Source organism: Microtus ochrogaster, unplaced genomic scaffold (genome assembly GCF_000317375.1).
Source record: "Microtus ochrogaster isolate Prairie Vole_2 unplaced genomic scaffold, MicOch1.0 UNK184, whole genome shotgun sequence".
Taxonomy (NCBI): Eukaryota; Metazoa; Chordata; class Mammalia; order Rodentia; family Cricetidae; genus Microtus; species Microtus ochrogaster.
In genome coordinates, this window is record NW_004949282.1 from 106,474 (window position 1) to 111,942 (window position 5,469).

The following is a 5,469-nucleotide window of genomic DNA, read 5'->3' on the forward strand; positions in this document are numbered from 1 at the left end:
GTTGTAGAATAGATAGATAGTTATAGTTATCCATTGTTATGATAAAAGATAAAATAGATATAAATATTGTGCCTGTAATTCTTGTTTTATTACTGTTTTGTTATATGTAATTTTACTATGTTAAAGTGAAAGCCTTTCTGTTTTGTTTAAACAAAAAAATGGGAAATGATGTAGGTGGGTCTTCTATCTATCTGTTGCTTTCATTGGTTAATTAATAAAGAAAACTGCTTCGACTGATGTATCAGAACATAGGTAGGTGGAAAAGATAGAACAGAATGCTGGGAAGAAAGGAAGTGATTTAGATGCCATGATTCTCCAACTTGAGATGGATGTAGGCTAGAATCTTTCCCGGTAAGCCACCACCTCGTGGTGTTACACAGATTATTAGAAATGGGTTAATCGAGATATGAGATTTAGCCAATAAGAGGCTAGAACTAATTGGCCAGGCAGTGTTTAAATGAATACAATTTGTGTGTTGTTATTTCAGATGTAAAGCTAGCCGTGCAGGAGGTGGGAGGAATGAAAAGCAGACCTGCTCACCTCATCACTACAAATGGCATACAAATGCTTTACTCATTGTAAAATACAATGACATCTTGAAATTTGCATGCAAATGGATGGAATTAGAAAAAATTTTGAGTGTGGTAAGCCAACCCAGAAAGATGAACATGGTATGTACTCACTCATAAGTGTATACTAGCTGTAAAGTAAAGGACGACAAACCTATAGTCCATGACATTAAAGAAGCAAGGTAACAAGGTTAACACTAAGAAAAACATTTATAGATCCCCCTGGGAATGGGTAATAGACAAGATCTCCTGAAAAAAAAATGGGAGCATGGAGTGGGGGAATACAGGAGGGTCAAAAGTAAAGAGGAGGAAAGAAGTGGAGGGGTGAGGAGAACTTGAGCTAAAGGGATAGTTGAGATGGTGGAAGGACAGAGATGAAGAGCAAAGAAAAAGATATTTTAATTGAGCATGCCATTGTGGGGCTAGCAAGACATTTGGAACTACAGAAATTCCTAGGATATTGCTTTTTCCTTGACTGTTGACAGTATGATGTTCTTATCAAACTAGGAAGACACAAAATATGTGTCTGTCAAACACTGTCAAGATGAGGGACAAACCTTGAGAATATCTTGCTTCACAGAAAAGTCTTTTGGATATGTTAGGATTTGGGGTTGAAGAAGGATGACCCAATGATGCAGGGATCTCTTAAGTGACTTAGTCAGACAGCCAGCTTTTTTGGTCATTTTTAACATGTTTTTGGAAGTTGTTTGTTCACAATTTTAACTTACTTAGCTAATATTATTTCTTCTTGGGTTTCTGAGGTTTTTTAAGATTCGATAGTTATATTTATAGTTTTACTTATTTAGGAGACTCAGAAAAAAATCACTAAAGAAATGTAAAGTGCATAAGGTTGAAAGATATTCAAAGATAGTTTTAGATGGTAAGGCATATTATGATCTAAAACAAATTATTTATACATCTTTGGGCTCACCAACATAGGCTAGAAAATGGAATATTTTCTCTGAATTTTTCAAATGCAAATGGATCAGACGTTGTTGATATATTTATTTCCTGCATGTATTTTATACTGTAATTGTAATTATTGCATATAATTTTCTTATTTTATGTGTAGCCTTCTTTCTATTTTAAACAAAAATGGAAAATATAGTGACATTTTATTTGTAATTAAAAAAAATAAAGCTTGCCCTAAGATAGGAGTACAATGCTAAAACATTAAAGGGCAAGGATAGGATCACAACTTTAATCCCAGGACTCAAGAGACAGGCAGACAAATAAATCTCTTTGAGCTCAAGTCTACCCAGGACTACACAAGATTTATCCCAAAACAGATCCAGGTGGGGGTGGCTCGAGCCTTTAATCTCAGTGTTTAGAAGTCATACACATTTAATCTCAGCAGTAGGGAGGTGGAGACAGGAGTGATATGGCTGAGAGGGAAGAAGAATATAAAGGTAAAGAGACAGGAACTCACTGGAATATGGAGTCTGAGTATTTATGAAAACAGGAGCTCACTTTTTCAGTCTGAAGATTTGGTGGAGGTAAAAAGTCTTTCCACTGGTTCACAGCTTTGCTTTTCTAATCTTCAGCTTGAACCCCAATATCAGCCTCTGGATTTTCACTTTTCATGTCAGATTCCTATTGTATGATCTTTCTCTCTGTGTGTCATCTGTTTCTCCCTCAAAAGTCATTATTTTATATGCAAATTCATTCCAAATAGAAAAGATAGTTATCAGAAATAATGCTCACAGCTGTACGAAAGAATCTCCTTGTTGATCAAAATTACAGACAATTTTACCATGAAGTTGAATCATTTCATGTTTACTTCTTGTCAATTTGACAATAAACCCTTGTTTTTATCTTTAAATATTTTACCCATGTTCTTCAACGATATTACTTCTTGCAATTTAATTCTCTTATTTCAATACTTAGATACCTCAAAATTTTAATAGTCATTTTCATATGTGTGCATGTGCATTTCCTTGTATATGTGCACCTGAGTCCAGGTGGTTGTGTAGGACAGAAGAGGCTGTTGGATCACATAGAGCAGTAGTTATATATACTTATAAACTGTTATCTTGGGTGCTTGTAAACAAATCAGATCTTCAAGTAATTGCTTTTACCAATTGATCACTGTCTCTAGCATCTAGAATACTCCAAATATTAACTGCATTAATATTTTTGTGAATACCAATGATGAAATGTTAAGAGTAATCAGCAAATTTGAATTCAATTTAAATAAATAATTAAATAAATAAGAAAAGGATACATTTTCACAGACTAAACATTCCCTTCAAAATGATCAATACAATTTATAACAAATAATATTTCTACTACATCAGTACCTGTGTGCCTCAGGTAATCATCATGTCACATGCAAAGTTTAATGGCATTCTCTTATCATTTATGTTATTTTCTTTCCTGTGCATAGATCAGGGAATATACAGATTAATTAACTGGGGATAGGCAGTATTCCCATTTTTACTATTCTACTGACTGCAGACCTGCAGTCCACTAAAACTTGCCATCTATGTTAAATATGAATCTTCCCTTCTCTATTACAACTATGTAAAAACACTCTTACATTTGTTGAGTAAGAGACATATGTGATCTCAAATAAGTCAAGCTAACTAGGAATATTAAACCTCACAACTTAAGCCCTGTTACAATAGCATCTAATACATTCAGTTTAGAAGAAAAGGAATGAAAAACTGATTTGTACAAGGTCACAGAAAACATTAAAATAAACAAAAGCTATTTTCATCAGTAGGCATAGTTGTGAATCTGTTTACTTACGGGAAAAACTCATATAAAATAATATAACGTTAATGAACACAAACTCAAATCTTGTGAATGACTGAGACATATCAAAGAGGATTATAATATTTGTAGACATGCATAGATGGCAGAAATATAGATGATATTTTGGGAATTAATTTTATTGAGGGACAAAGGTATAGGAACCAAAGTCAGTATTCATAACTAAGATAATTTCTGCAAGCAAGTTTCTGAAAAGGAAAAAATCCATTAGCAAAGTGAAGAATATACAAAACCTTGAGAAAATGTTCTTAATTAATATTTTATTAAAATATAACTATATCCTTTTCCTTCCAAATGAACTAAAAGCACACCTGGGTCTCATTTGAACCTGAGTGCATCATCCTCAAGGAAAAGGGATGATTGTAAATATGCTAGGATGTTTTTTTGTAATTAACATGGTGCCAATTTCTCTTTTGTTTTTTCCTTAAACATTCACGCTGCTATAATCAAAAAGTATATCCTGATCTCTGCCTAGAACATGCAAATACTCAGAAATGTCCATGTACTTTCTTCTCATGAAATTTCCGTGACAAATGTATGGTATTTTGTGTCCCCATAGTAGTTTGTTCATGGGAGACTGTGCCTCCTATGATAAAACAGGACAAAAAGAACATATAATGTGTTGAGGACATTGGATCCCTTCAGAACATACATGTGGAGAAAATTCCAGAGAAAGTGTAAAAAAAATGCAGGTCAAACACCTGAGAAGAGTGCTTAATCTAATCATGTCTGCATAAATTTCTGGGATGAACCTGAATTCTGTGTCTTTTGCACCCCCTGGTGGCCCTGAGTGGCCTAACATTGAGGTTTATTTCTGAATTAACACTGAAGTTCCATCACTGTGTCATTAGCACAGTAATAAGTGGCTGTATTCTCAGATCTCACACTGTTCATTTGCAGGTACAGTGTTCTTGGCATTGTCTCTGGAGATGGTGAATCGATCCTTCATGGATGGTGCATATCTTATAGTACTGCTGTCTGATTTACTATCTCCAACCTACTCCAGTCCCTTCCCTATAACTTGGTGATACCAGTACATCCAGAAGTCACTGAAAGTGAATCCAGAGGCTACACAATAGTGTCTCAGGGAACCCCCAGGCTTCACCAGGCCTCCTCCAGACTCCACAAGCTTCACCTCAGACTGGACACCTGCAAACACAAAGAAGGTTGTTAGTATATTGCTACAGAAGCTCGATCGTTTATATATCTTGTTCATGTTCACTAACACACTCAGTATCTCTTCTTCATGAGTTACCTTTTAAACAAGCAACAAGGAAAACCCAAATGAACACCACCAAATCCATTGTGTTTTATTTTCCGTGCTGATTACTGAATGGGAAGACCTGGGCATCCAGGACTGATTCCTTTTTCTGATATTCAGGGCCAATGTTTATCTGGTTTTCATGAGAAGAGATGGACCTTATTTGCATCCCTTCCTGCTATATAAGTTCTGTTGTTGGATCTAAGAGATAGTGTCTTCTAATATGTTTGTAAATATTGTGGGAAAGACTTGCAGTAAAGATAATGTTATAAAAATATTTGTATCGTACTAAGCTATTTTTCACACACATTAAGTATCATCTATTTCATTTAATAATCACTAAAAAAATTGCATTTTAGGAATAATTTCTTCCCAATTATTCATTTCCTGTATTATAGATGGCAGTAGGCATTGCTTTGTTACATGCTCTGCAGATCTTTTCTTATGCTGTGTTGAGTTCAACACTGATACACTAGGCACCACCCGAGTCAGCTACAGCCCTAAGTTGTAAGTGTAGTTGCCTCTGGAGTTTGAAAACTCTATTTTTTTCTGTTTAGATCATGTGACATGACTGAATTAAATTGCTCAGTAAGGAACCTGCAGAGACTTTGTCCATTTTCATTGGCTCCGGGGAGTAAGAAAAACTTATGTTATTTTTTATTTTATGCTTTTTTTCCTGAATATCTACCTATCTGTTCATTAGAAACAGGATATATATATATATCCATATATATATATATGGAGAGAGAGGGGGGATGAGGGAGAGATACAGCTATATCTGGGTTACAGAAATGGGTGTGCCTTATTCTGATCCTGTGTTTCACTCATAATTTTTTTTCAACTGTTCATCAGTGTATCTTTTCA

The 5,469-nt window shown here is 34.8% G+C and overlaps 1 pseudogene; it reads right to left on the reverse strand.

Annotated features, from left to right (window-relative positions):
• Positions 1-4,163: 4,163 nt before the first annotated feature.
• LOC101980340 lies at positions 4,164-4,648 on the reverse strand (annotated as a pseudogene).
• Between the last annotated feature and the right edge of the window lie 821 nt (positions 4,649-5,469).